This window comes from Sarcophilus harrisii, chromosome 3 (assembly GCF_902635505.1).
Source record: "Sarcophilus harrisii chromosome 3, mSarHar1.11, whole genome shotgun sequence".
NCBI classification, from domain to species: Eukaryota; Metazoa; Chordata; class Mammalia; order Dasyuromorphia; family Dasyuridae; genus Sarcophilus; species Sarcophilus harrisii.
This window is the reverse complement of record NC_045428.1, coordinates 276,885,769-276,900,750: the sequence shown is the minus strand read 5'-3', so window position 1 is coordinate 276,900,750 and position 14,982 is coordinate 276,885,769. Positions and strand designations below refer to the sequence as shown.

General features: G+C 34.9%; 1 protein-coding gene across 6 annotated transcripts in view; it reads right to left on the bottom strand.

The window, feature by feature from the left end:
* Nucleotides 1-14,982, bottom strand: part of COL8A1 (collagen type VIII alpha 1 chain) — a 216,808-nt gene that overhangs the window by 116,193 nt on the left and 85,633 nt on the right. For 4 of the 6 annotated variants that reach the window (XM_031959558.1, XM_031959559.1, XM_031959554.1 and 1 more), the window contains exon 2: nucleotides 9,651-9,732. The exons of the other annotated variants lie outside the window; for them this stretch is intronic. The gene's annotated coding sequence lies outside the window, so the exon portion shown is untranslated. The remainder of the gene's footprint in view (nucleotides 1-9,650; nucleotides 9,733-14,982) is intronic. 6 annotated transcript variants of the gene reach the window in all.

Sequence of the window (14,982 nt, the reverse complement as noted above, 5' to 3'; positions counted from 1 at the left end):
TTATCATTCTAGAAATATGGACTCACATGTGTGCAATTGGAACCCTCAACCCATTTTGGGTTAAAGGCTTAAAGTAAATGTTTTGATCCTGAGAACCAGTGGAATTATGAGATGTAAAATAAAAGGATTGACCTTTAACTGAGATACAAAGGTGCCAAATGCCATGTGGGTGCCCTAGGAGATGGTCCTGGCATTCTAGATACATATCAATAGACTTAATTGGATTTTTAGCAACTTTTGCTCCCAGAGGTCTATACTTATTCATCTTTAGTCATATGGATTTAATAAAGATTTTTTCTTCCTCTGGGGGGAAAAAGAAGTTTATTTCTAAGGTCAGTACTTATTGCCAAAAACCCATGCTGCAGAAATGGAAATTTTATTTAGAAAGAAGAGTGGTCACTTCTTGGAGTGGCAAACTGAAATAGAAAGAAATGATTTAAAAAGGAGTTGAGAATTCTAACTATTATTTTCTCCTTCTGATTCCACCTTTTAAAAAAATTCTCCTTCAACTTCAAAACCCAAATTAAATTTGCTGTATTTTAATCTTTCTCTAAGCAACATAGAAAATAAATTGCAGAGAAAGTGTCCTAGAAGGTCTCTATACTAATCAATGACTTTCTTGGATTTTTTTTTCCTATATCCTCAAGGTTTAGCCCAGTACTTAGCACATATCAAAGACTTAATAAATTTTTTTTAATTCATTCATTTCTTTTCAATCCTAGAATTCAATTTTTAGATAATTCTTGCCATATTTGAACATGGGCAAGATATCAAGGGTGAACTAGGAAAAAAACTAGGAAAGATCTCCTAACAGAATGGTCCTGATCTAACATAAAATGAGAGAGGGAGAGAGAAAGGGAAAGGGAAAGAGAGATATACAAAGATTTATGACCTTAAATAACCTGTTCTTTCCAAGAAAGTCATCTGCAGATGTCATTAGTTGCTATGGGGCTCTGAAAAGACAAATTGCTTGGTAATTATGTAAAGTCTGTCAGCCATTTTGAAAGCTAAAGATAAGGACAGAGACATCCAAGAGAGGTCAGTTATATTCTTGATTCTTTACTCTTAAGTGGAATTATAAAGTGAAAGACTCAGAAACTTAAAGATTCCAGATGGAAATATTATTTCATTTAGCTCTTGATCCTGTAGAGGGTTGGTCACTTCTTAGTAAGCAGGGAAGGATGCAGAATTAGACCCAATAAAAATTTTTGAATTCAGGCTTTTGAATTAAGTAGCACATCCAGTACAGGGAATCAAATGCCCTAGCTGGAATTTAAAAGGGATTGAATACTCTTACAACCAATAATAGCATCTGTAGTCAAGAAATCTAAGATAAAATGGAACAACACTCAAACCTGGAAGGCAAATATTAATTCTTTCAGTAGGTCAGGAAAGAATTTTCCTCTAATATCCTTAATATACAAAGACATTTTTTGGGAATTATTGCTTACAATGCATGATGTTTTAACTATTGCTCTGCACAAGAGTGCAGTGGCCTGATTGGTGTTGTCCAGTCATGTCTGATTCTTCATGACCCCATATGGAGTGGCAAAGATACTGGAGTGGTTTATCATTTCCTTTTCTAGCCTAACTTCATGTTGAAGAAATTGAGGTAAATGGTGAATTGACATGCTCAGTTCACACTGTTAGTGTCTGAGGCCACATCTGAACCCAGGAAGACTCCAAGCCTGACATTATGATATCACCTAGCTGCCCCAAGTGGTCTGATAGAAGACAAAATGAAAAACTATTATCTCTTTTTACTCTCTACACTCCAACCCCCCCCAAAACATCCCACTTTCCATCCTCTAGCTGATTTGTATTCTTTTTATATAGCTTTGTTGATAGCTGAGTAAGATGTTTGCTATTTAACAGGCTTTTTGGTAACACATCATAAGCCCACATAAAAATTCCCTTGTCATGGCTGCTAATAGATGTAGACCAATTATCTTCAGGAACTCAATAAATTTGCATTTTAGCTCTGAGAGTTCTCATGGAATGTTTGTCTTAAAAGTAATTTTTTCCAGCAAAACTCCCAGGGTGCTTGTTCAAGAAGCTGAGCTGACAGATGAACTTTTGCAGGAATCCAGAATAGTTTGGTGTTTCTCAGTTGCTGCCTGACAAATGGGAAGCTAGCTTAGGCTGTCTGGACAAGTTCTCAGCACATATTTAGGTACAAAACAGTCAGATAGAATAAGTCTTCTGAGAGAATCTCTCTTCTCTTCTAGAGAAGATATACAGAAAGAGGCTTGTGATGGAGACCTAGCATATTTGGTGGTATGGCAAACTCAAGGACTTAATTTGGAATTCACATGAATAACCTGTGAGCAGTTCACTGATTGCAAGACTCTTCCACATCTGGATAAAAAAGGGTATGCTAGGCAAGGTACAATTACCTAAATAAAAATTATTTTAAATGCACCCCAGAGTTGTTGCTGAAGACCTTTTAATTGTTATAAATTGACCTTATGTAATATTGACACACAACATGCTGTTTGAAGAACTAGCAACAGTAACTAAGGAATGACTGGAACTGCCTATGCTAAAGATTTCAGAGTTTTCCTCTACCACATTCTTGTTTCTTTTTTACAATGCTACTTTGTAAAAGCAACAGGAATATGTTAGTTAGTTGGACACATAGAACTGGTTTCACTAGGGTAGGGAGATGAGAAAAGCACACATTATTTTCATTTAAATTAAGGCACCATTGTAAGGGAGAATTAAGTTTTCTTTATTGATTGATTACTATACAATTTTGGTTTTCACTTTTAAGTTTATCAGACAATGAGCATTTATTTATTGAGTGCTTACTGGGTGGCACAGTGGATTGAGTTCCAGGTGTGGAGTTAAGAGGACCTGAGATCAACTCAGGTCTCAGACCCTTACTAGCTATATATGATCCTGGGCTAGTCAACATTTTTGATTCAGTTTGCTCATTTGTAAAATGAGCTGGAGAAAGAAATGCAAAATTCTTTATTATCTTTGCCAATAAAACTCCGAATGGCATCACGGAGAGTTAACAACATGTGATATGACTGAACAACATATGTTAGACACTATGCTAAATGCAGAGGATATAAAAAAGGCAAAAATAATGATCCCTTTTCTTTAGGATTTTATAGTACATAAGTGAATATCTAGATGCTTACTAGGTAATACAGAGAGGAGATGGAAGGCAGTATCAGAGACAAGACACCAGTTGTAAGAAATAACTGGAAAAGGGGGAATTCGAGGTGAGCTGTGAAGGAAGCTAGAGGACCCAAGAGGCAGAGTTGAGGAAGGAGAGAGTTTCAGCTACGGAGGACAGCCAGGGAAAAGACAGAGTGTGAAATGAAGTGCTGTGTGTGAGGAATGAGAAGTAGATTGGGAAAGCTGGACCCTAGAGTTTTTGGAGTAAAACAGAAGAAGACTGGAAAGGTAGGAAGGAGTCATTTTGTGAAGAACTTTAAAAGCCTAAAAAAGGGAGCCATAGCTGCTTATTGAGTTGGGGAAGGGTGGCAATAGAGTCAGACAGGAAAATTACATTGGCAGCCAAATAGGGCAAAGTTTCTTATACTGTGAGTCACAATCCCATGTGGAGCTGTGTAACTGAATTTAAGGGTCATAAAAATTTTGGTAACAATAAAAAGTATCAAATATTCCACTAAAATTTAATTATTTATGTAAAAATAAACAAGCACATCCATTTCAATGACATGCAAATTTGCTTTGGTCTTTAATAAATGGTAAAATTATATATATATCCATATATATATCAAAGAATTGTTTTAAAATAAATTTCTTTAAAATTCATTATCAGTAAATGCTTGATCTATCTTATATATCTACCTTATATAATTATATAACAGGATTGACAAAAATTTCTCAGGTGAAAAGGGATCATGAATGGGAAAAGTTTAAGAAGCTCTGGAGCAGAGAATGGATTACAGTGGAGAGACACTTTGGGCAGAAGACAGATTAGAACTATTAGTAAAGTTTAGGTAAGGCATGATGAGGAACTGTATTGGGGTGATGGCTACTTAAAAGAAGACATTTACAAGATAGCTATAGCAACAGATAAAGAATTTATTAAAGAGATGGGGATAAAGACTAGAATGCAACAGCAGGTAGAAAAGACAATATTTGGCAATGATTGTGTGTGTGTGTGTGTGTGTATAATGACAGAGAAATAGAGACAGAAAGAGATAGAGAAGAAAGAGGAATTTGAGATTATGAGCCTAGGCCACTGGGAAAATGATGGTATTCTTTTTTTTTTTTAATTTATAGAATTTATTGTAAGTATATATTATGGAATATATTCAAAATAAATACACTGTGACGGAGCTACATTTGGCATTCAAATAATGTGCCTAGACCATCAGTATTGTGCTCTTTTCAGTAGAGTTTGAGTGTTTGGCAGTTCAGCTCAAGAAAGAACTTCACTGCTCAGTACCTATTTTGCTAGGTGATCTTCAGCAATTTCCTAAGGTGTTTCAAAAGGGAAAAAAAAGAATGATGTATTCTTAACAGAAAGAGGAAACTTGGGAAGAGAGGAAAGTTTGGGGAGAAAAAATGAATTTTGTTTTGGACTTATTGAGTTTAAGATTAGTATAGGACATTCAGTTTGAGATGTCCAAAAGGCAGTTGGTGATATGGGACAGAAACTCAGAAAAGCTGGGCTGGATAAGTAGAACTTGAAATATAGAGATGGTGACTGAATCCATTAGGACTCGATTAAATCATCAGGTGAAATAGTATAGAAGTTAAAAAGATAAGGACTCCAGTTAGATCATTAGGGGATACCCACAGTTAGTGGGTAAAGGATTGAGACCCACTAAAGAAAGTTAAAAAGAAATAGTCAAACAGGTAGGAGAAGAATCAGGATTGAAAAGTGCCATGAAAACCTAGAGAGAGGAGGGTATCCAGGAGGAAATGGTAATTAATAATATCAAAAACTGCTTAAAACTCAAGAAGGATGAAAATTGAGCAAAGGTCTTTAAATCTGGGATAAACTTTAGGTAAATGATGCCTACAATATTGACACAAAAAAGGTAGGGTTATGCTTATTTTGGCCTGATCTGTTATTGACTGTTTGTAATGACTTCCTTTTCTAAATGCTTAGTAAGGAATCATTGGAGAGACAGCACTGGTATATTAGAAGGAATGCTGGATTTGGAATCAGGAGAGTTTAAATTTTTCTCTGACACTAACTGATTGTAGGACTATGGTCCAATCATAATCTTGCTAATTCTCAGCTTCTTCATCTGCAAAATGGGGATAATAATACCTGTAGTATTTACCTCACAGGGTTGTTGTGAGGATCAAATAAGATAAGGTTTGTATATTTAAAAATAACTTAATTGTTATATTTTAGTTGTTACTAATAAATAGTATATAATTTTGCCAGGATTCAAAGTCTGACCTATACTTTGCAGACTCCAACCACTTTTTTCCTCCCTTTTTGAAGATCGGGATAACATTTGCCTGGTTCCATCCTGCATGTTGTCTCCCATTTTCCAGGATCTCTAAAAGATTACTGACAGTAGCAACCTTTATCCCTTTTTCTGCCACTCCATTATCACTACTATGAAACTAACATGGTGGTCCAAGGGAATGGAGGGACATTTTTGATTTGTCTTCAATTCTCACATAGGCATCTCACAGTGGCTATATACTCTTGGAACACAAGAATTATGAGATTAAGGATTATTTCATTCTTTGCATTTGTATCCCTAGCAACTACCACAGTGCCTGTCACACAGTACTCACTTAATTAATGAGTGATGCGTCTCTCTGTTATTCATTAGGTTAGCCCTCAGACAACAGATTTTGTTCATTGTTGAGATCAAGACTTTGCTTCACTTCAAAATCCATACAAGAAAAAAATAAAAATATTTTTTAAAGCCTGTTGACTAGATTGATACAAATAATTGGTTTATAACTTGTTGAATTTGTTAATTAGTACATATATTTGGGATAGGCACTGCATATGGACAATGGATACAGAATTGAATAAAAGAAAATAGGGATTGACTACATTTGGGAGATTGTACAATTTTTTATGATCTCAAATCTGCTTCCTGATATAAAGGCTGATTTTTTTTTAACACAAATTTTCTTGCATTAAAACTATATGGCTATTAATCTTAGAACACCATAATTTTAAAGAAATTAAAATTGTGAATGCCCTAAAATTGTCAAATGCCCTTTGGCTTTGAAGAGATGCATAATGGGAGAAAGTAGGTTCTAGTATATTTTTAATCTATAAATACATAAATGAAAATGGTGGAACAATTGTGTTTTATGAATCAGAGATAGTAGAAGGATTGTTTAAGGGTTCTAGGGGTACTCTTAAAATGTAAAAAGACCTCTAGGAAGGTTTCTAACAAGTTCTATGGATCTTCTTTATAGATATGACAAAAGAAAATAAACCAGACTTTGCCAGGAAAAGAGAGGTGGATTGTAGTTTACACTGATGAAGTGGATACCAATATCAAAGAGACTACAGACTGATTAATGTATTGAAATTAGACTGTGATTCAGCAAATACATTACTCATTTCAGTTCCATGGGATATGGTTTGCTTGATCCTGGCAACTAGAACTCATGGAAAGGTAGGAACTTTCTTTCTATATCCTTATTTATTTTGGGATTTGATTTTCCATTAGTACACTTCTGTCCAACACTTTCATGAAGAATCTGATAGATGAAGAACCTGAGATGAGGATATCTTCTAAAGTCACACTGGTAGCATGAACATTATAAAGATTTGAATATTTAGGTCCTTCTTATCACTCTAAATACTTTATCCTTTCTACTATTCCATGCTGTCCTATTTTGAAAAAAAAAATAGTTCTTTTTTGAGATCCTTATTAAAACAAGGACCTAGAATAATTGTTCTAATGGTAAATCCACCCTCTACCAGAAAATATTAAAGGAACCGTTCACAGATGATAAAGGAGAAAACAATAGCCATAGTATCTAGGCTGAAAATAAGTGTCCTCTTCTTACATAGTCTCCTATTTCCAAGTTATCAATTTATCAGGAGTTAATGGAGTCATTAGAAAAAATAATCTGGTCACATGAAATGAAAGAGTTTTTGCACAAACAAAAGTAATACAATCAAAATCAGAAGGAAAACAGGAAAACAGGGGAAGGAGTTTGTGGCAAGTTTATCTTTTAAGATCTCATTTCTCTAATATATAGGGAAAAGAACGAAATTTATAAAAAGAAGAGACCTTCAATTTATAAATGGTCAAAGGATATGAACAAGTAGTTTTCAGAGGATATCAAAGCTACTGATATAGAAAAAATGGGCTAAATCAGTACTGATTAGAGAAATGCAAATTAAAAGAACTCTGAAATACTCCCTCCTACCTGTTATATTGGCTAACATGACAGAAAAAGGGAAATGACAAATGCTAGAGGGGATGTGGAAAAATTGGGACCCTAATACACTGGTGGTAGAGTTATGAACTATTCCTATTATTCTGGAAAACGATTTGAAATTCTGCCCAGAAGGCCATAAAACTGCATAGCCATCACAATTGTGATAGAATACTATTGTGTGCTATAAAAAATGATAAGCAGCCTGGTTTTAGAAAAATCTGGAACACTTATATGAATTCATTCAAAGTGAAATGAGTAGAACCAGGAAAATGCTGTATACAGTGACAGCAATGTTTTAAAGGTGACCACGACTTAGTTACTCTGATTCAAAACAATGATTCAAGACAATTCCAAAGGACCCATGATGAAAAATGTTATCTATATCTAGAGAGTACTGATATTCTTTGAAACCCGGCTAAAGCATACTTTTTTATATAACTTCCTTTGTTTTTATTGTTTTATTTATTTATTTTTTTGCATCATGACTAAGATAAAAATGTTTTGCATGACCTCACATATATAATTGAAATAAAATTGCTTGTCTTCTTAAGGGGAGAGGGGCAGGAGGAAAGGAGAGAATTTGGAACTCATTTTAAAAATAATTTTTATGTTTACGAAACTAGAGTAATAACCATATTATTCATTATTCATGGGTTTCTTTAACACAAAATGTTTCAAAATGTGGTTTCAGTGAAGAAGTGATTTCACTACTACTCATTATTCCATTTCAACCACTAATTCAATGACATTTTATAATAGCTATTGTGGAAAACCCACTTTCACACATATAAGATGTTACAAATAATAGTAAAATTTGTATTTGGGGGTGGTGGTAATATAAACCAGAAAATTCTTAATTTGCTCATAGCTGAAAAATAAAAATACTTTCTTTTTTCTTTTTTTTTAAATAGTATTTTCTTTTTTTCAAATCATGTTTTCAACATTCATTTTTTGTAAAACTTTAAGGAACTCAAAATTGTTTAAAATGAAAGACTGTATCATCACTCGTATTTTATCCTCTGGTACTAATGCTTAGACTTTGCTTTTGTACAAACAGATATGTTGGAAACAAATAGAAGAGTAACATCTAACTTTGAAGTAGATTGAATTTTAGAGGAACCATTTCAGGACTAATTTGAAAACACATAGCTTGGATCAAGAAGAATTTCAGCTACTTGCATTAACAATTCCAATTGTACTGGAGTGATCTTTGCATCTATCAGTCACAAATAGATACTATTTAGACATTTTCATGGATATGTTGAGACTTTAACTTTAAAGGTGAAGGTCTGTTTTTATTCCAAGTGCATGTAGGATTCTGTTAACAATTGGAAGTGCTTTCCATTAGTCCCTAGTTTACATTAAGCTAGCAAGAGCCAAGTCAGTTCTAACTTTCTCTTCCTTCCATGCTTAGAACCACAGTAAGTGGAATATCTTTCTGTCCTTCCATATTTGTGGAGGAAATTAATTAAAAGAGTTCTAATCCTCTTCTCTTAAGGAGAGAAATTCTGCTCCTGAATATCAGACATGGTGGGCACATCACATGCATTGTTGCCTTCTGTGTTTCAATAGCACACTGTTTAGTTTTTTCTAAATGGCATTTTCTTCCCAAATCTACCCCCAGAGTTTATAATACTCTTAAGATGTAAGCTGGCCCATTACAGTAACAACTCTATTTAAACACTGTCCACTTCACTCCTTTAGGGAAGAATTAAATAGTATTCATGGGCAGCTGTCTGCTAGGGTGCTTAAGGCAGGAGAAATTGCACAATAGCCAGGATAAGTGATTGGAAGAATGTTTTAGAAGGCAAGAAGGTTCAAGCTGATGCAAGGTTTCAAGCAATTTTGTATTAAAAGTTTAAAACAGACTGCTCCATTCCATAGAAGCAAGCGGATTCTGTTTTAGGAGGTGCTAAACCGATTGCCTTTTTACAAGGGATGACTGACTTTATTGGTTTCACTCTTCTTAGGCTGCTTCTTGAGGGCACATCTGGCATCTAGCAAATAACTAGGGGTAGTAAAATAAAAAAAGAAGAAAAAACGTGTCTTGTTTTAATTTTGTCTGAAAATTCAGAGGCGGCAAAGAAGCCTAACCTACTTCAAATGACAACAGGTATTTGTCAGCTGTGCTGAAAGCAAACCACTAAGACTAAATGAGGCAATATATGTGCATTGTAAAGTACTTTGCAAATTTAACATAATGAATAAATGTCAACTGTAATTATTGTGATCATTCACCTTACCCAGGTGAGATAACTTGTCTGTTATTAAGTCTACTTTACCTGAATTACTGAAGTTTCAGCCATGGGGTAAATGACGGAAAACTACCATGTGATTCTTTATCCATTTCCTTAGACCATGTAGCTTTAAAAAAAAAAAAAAAAAAAGCTCAACCTCGAGTTTAGCATAGAACCATTTAAATTCATTTTGTTTCAGGGGAAGCCTCTGAAAATCTCACCTCACATTCTCTGTCAACTCAGGATAAAATGCAGTTATATTTTCAAAAGGAAAAAAAAAAAAGCCTTCCCTTGACATACACAATTCTGTTCCTTTCAATTTATGGTTTATAAATCAATGGGCATGAGTGTCTCCCAGGCTGGGAAGTAGAGCATGGAGAGGGATCAGGATAAACTGAAATGACTTCTGCCATTGGTTTGGCTAGTGCTCTTTGCCAAGCAATCTTTCCCTCGATTTTTTAGACTGATCACTATTAGAAGGGGAAATGTACTCCATATGTTGCTGATGCCTTTAACCTTAATTCACAAAAAATGCTTTCCTCTAAGAGCAGTGGGGTTTCCAGGAATTGCTGGGAGTTTCTCTCCTCATAAGAAAAGGAAGGACCAATTGGTCAGTTGCAAATAATTCTTCTCTTCATGCTCTCAGCTAGTGGTGGTAAGTTTTAGATTAAAGGTGTGTTACGATTTAAATATGGTTCAAAAGACTTTTGTCTTATATTTCTTCTGAAGCTCCCATTTCATAGGATTCTCACATTTCATATCATAGGATAAATGAATTAAGAACTAAAAATGGATCTAAGAGGTACTCTCATTCAGCCTCCTCATTTTACAGATGAGAAAACTGAGGTTCAGAAAAGTGAAGTGATTTGCTTAAAATCACATATATATGAATTTGGAATTTGATCTTAGGTTCCCTGACTTCAGAATCCATGTTGTTTCCTTTATACCACATTTCTTCCAAAGATTACAGGTCTACTGCCATATAACAAACACATTTTGTAACATATCAGTTGTATTGGTAGAAATAAAAGAAAAAATAGAAAGGTTCAGTTGGTTTAAAAAAGTACTGAATTCAGTTCAATTATAAAAAATAATTATTAAGCACCTTCTTTGTGTAAGGTCTGTGCTAGGCACTAGAGACAAAGTTAAATGCGAGCAAGTTCCTGTCCTTAAGGAGCTTATATTCTAAAAGATTGATGAAGCACATGTACATAGGTAAGTAAATAGAAATAAAAGAAAGAAAGAAATAGAATTATTAGGGAAAAAGGTGAATTCTGTTTTGGAGATGTTGGATGTAAGATTCAGCATTCTTGTGGAGCTATCCAGCAAGCTGGTGGAGATTGGGAACTGGAGCTCTGAAAAAAGATCAAGGTTGCATATGTCGATTTGGGAATCATTTGAATGAACACAATAAGTTATATCCATGGTAATTGATGAAGTTACTAAGGGTAAAAAGAGAAGGAATTGTGGGCTCTACAAGAGAACGTCAAAAGAATAATGTCATGAAAACCCAGAAAGAAGAGACATAGCAAGAGTAGAGAGAGATGGTCAATAATGCGAAAATACTGCCAAAATGCTCCCAAAGCCTGGTGATACTATAATAATACTGAGTTCAATCATTGGCATGACAATGTACGAATAATAATGATAAAATAGAGAGTCTGGAGTAGCAAAGGGCCTTGATGTCATGGATTAATTGGAGGAACAGGGAATTTCATCCTGGAAAAAACTGAGGCTGTGTATGACAGATATCTTTTAAGTGTTTGAAGGGCTATCACATGGAACAGGAATTTGGCTTGTTTTATTAACTCCAGAACAATGGATAGTGAAGCTGCAAAGAGGCAAATTTGTTTGTCATAAAGAAAACAATTCCTATAATGAAAGCTCTCCCAAAGTAAAATAGTCTATCTCTAGAGGAAATGGGTTTTGCTTTTTTTTTTTTTTTTTTTTTTTTTTTCCTTTCAAATCAGGGTTAAGTGACTGTTCCAGAATCACATAGCTAATGTTTGAGACTAAATTTGAACTCAGGTTCTCATGACTCCAGGGCTAGTGCCGTATCCACTTGTGCCACCTAACTGCCCCAATGGATTTAATCTTAGACAAAGTGTTCAAGAAAGGTCAATTGTGAAAAGTGGATAGTTATACAAGATAGTTAGTACTTCTACTTTGTGACAGCATTCAAACTCATGTATTCTATCAATATTTCCCATTTCTCTTCTATATAGACTCTATATACAAATCAAACTACATGACTCTGCCCTCTGATCACATCCTGCTTCCCATTTCCTTTGCTTAATTTCCTATATCTTGCTTATTCTAACTTAAAGTGAACCTTAAAGTAACTGTCTTTCAACAAGGACCATTTTGAGTATTGCCTCCTCCTCCACAAAGCCTTTATTTACCTTCTTTCCCTCTTGGCACTCCAAAGAGCAAGATCTGTGTTTTATCTCTCTTCAATTCTCAGTGTCTCACAAATAATAGGTGCTTAATATCAATAAGCAAATATTTATGAGGAACTTAATCTATGGGAAGAAGTTTACTAAGTGTTGGAGATACATAGGCAAGATGAAAGCGAAATCATTCTTGCCTTCAAGGAATTTACATTTTAATGGGAGATATATAAACACAAAAGATTATATGCAGAATATATTAAAATATAGTATTAGAAGGGGGTCCTCTAGTAGCTAGAGGACTTAGGAAAAGAAAAACTTCATAAATCTTCATAGCACTTGAGTTTTAAAAGAAAATCAGAAATTCCAAGAAATGGGAAGTATTTCAAAAGTGTGTGTGTGTATGTGTGTGTGTGTGTGTCCTGGAGAGCAGGGGAGTATGGCTGGAATGCAAAGGAGAGGAGTGTAAAATGTCAAGGAAGACTGGAAGGCAGATAAGGGCCAAGTTGTGAAGAGTTTTTAATGTTAAAAATCAGTGATATTTGATCCTAGAGAAAATAGGGACATTTTAGATTTTAGGAAAAATCACTTAGCTAAATAGGGCAAAACTTCTGAAACTGTGGGTTGTGAGACACATAACTGAATGTGGGGGGAGGGCTGAAATTATGATTTATTATCAGTAAACATTTGATTTGCATTTAATATACTTAAATACCCATGAGCACTTGATCATGTAAAATTTCTCAGGAGAAAAGGGGTCGTGAGTGGGAAAAGTTTAAGAAGTCCTAGTCTAGGAGATGAATTGTGGTTGTCAGGAGAGGCTTGAAGCAAGGAGACCCAAAAGGAGGATTTTGTATTGGTTAGATGAGCGGTGATGAGGATACGAATTAAGGTGGTGGGAATAAAGAGGAAGGGGACATTTTCAAGAGGTGTGGAGAGAGAAATGACAAGATTTGGCAACTGAATGGAAACATGGGGTGAGTAAAAGAAGCCAAGAATCAGATTGAGGTTGCAAACTTGGATTACCAGAAAGATGATGGTACCCTCAACCATAATAGAGAACTTTGGAAGAGGGTGAATTTTTTGAGAAAATTATTGAGTTCTACTGTAGACAGGTTGAGTTTGTGATACTTCTGAGACATCTAGTTAAAAATGTACAGTGAGCAGTTGGTGATTCAGGATTGGTGCTCAAAAGAAAAACTAGGAATGGATATATAGATAGTTGATAATTAAACTATCATTAAAGTATATTTAATTATAAAACTACATTGTTTTTAAACTATAATTAAATAAATTATCAACTATAGAGTTGATCATTAAACATGAATGAGTTTATAAAGTACCAAAAGAAAGAGTATAGAAAGAAAAAGAGAAGAGGGATCAACATATAAAGCATATAATCTTAGCTAAATTCAGTTAGTGGCTGTGAAGTGGATGATGAACCCACAAAAGAGATCAAAGAGGAATAGTTGAACAGTAGGGAAAGCAGAAGAGAATACAATCCTCCAAACTCAGAGAATGATTGAACAATAATAACTAGTATTTACATAGAGCTTTAAGATTTGAAAGCACTTTACAAATACTGCCTCGTTTTATCTTCACAATAATCCTGGAAGGTAGATGCTATTATTATCCCCATTTTACACATGAGGAACCTGAGACAGAGATTAAGTGACTTGGGTAGATTCACACAGCTAGTAAGTGCTTGAGGTTGACTCAGATTTTCCTGATCTCAGGTATACAATTTGCTACTATACTACCCAGTTATTGGGAACTTAAAATATCCTAGGGATGTAATAGGTGGGAACTAGATATTAGGTCCAAGTGAGGTTTTTTTTCCCAAAAAATTTTGGGGAAAAAGAATTACTATTATGCAGTTCTCTTAATATCTCCTACCAGTGTGTAACCTTGGACCAGAACAACTTAACCTCCCTAGGCCTTTAATTCCTCATATATAAAATAATACCTTCTAAGATCTGCTTTAGTTCTATATCTATGCTTCTATGATTTCTAACTCCTCCTCTCTGATCACAAATGTAACATTCACCTGTGTTTTGGAATCAATTTGTACACAGACTCTAGTGGTGTTTTCTATGTTGGTTGTGTGAAGGCTAGGCAGAGCTGAATTATTATGCCTTTATCAGTTAAAACCCCCGACTCCACCCCTACCCCCATATCTACCCCCACCCTTAGGTATTAGGTCAACTCAATTTGTTTGTCTGGCTGGAGCTGGCCTCCTCTGGGGGGAACTGGAGCCAGCTTGGTTCAACACCAGAATGTGAACCTGGAACTGACACATGGCTTTTGCAGATGTGCAAAAGAATCCCTGGAGTTCTAGAAGAAAAAAAAGTGGGGGTAAGGGGTGGATTTGAGAAGAAAAAATGAAGGCTAAAAACAAAACAATTAATCAAATGATGTCCATGACACTTGCTCCTATTAAAGTGACTCATTTTCCCTGCATCTTTTTCATTTTCTCTTATATTTGCCCACCCAATCATTTTTTTCTTTTTTCTTTCAGAGGATCATAGGAATTAGAATTAGAACAGATGATCATCTAAGCTAAATTCTGCGTCTCATTGTGATATTAGCAGCTGAAAACCTTTTGATTCTAGCACTGTTGAAGGACAACAGTAACGAAGTGAGAAGATTTTGGTGGGTTCTAGTCTTGTCTTGGTCACTAACTCCTTATGTCATCTTGGGAAATCAATCAATTAATCAATAATTATTAAGTGCCTATTAAGTGCTAAGCATTATACTATGTGATGGGAGATACAAAAAGAGGCAAAAGATGGAGCCTGTCTTCAAGGAATTTACAATCTAATGGAGGAGACAACATGTAAACAAACACATACAGACAAAGCTATATATAGGATAAATAGAAAATAAGTAAATGAGAGAAGGCACTAAAATAAGGGGGGTCAGCTTCTTGTAGAAGGTGGGATTTTAGTTGGGACTTGAAGAAAGGTAAGTCATCTAATTTCTGTCCC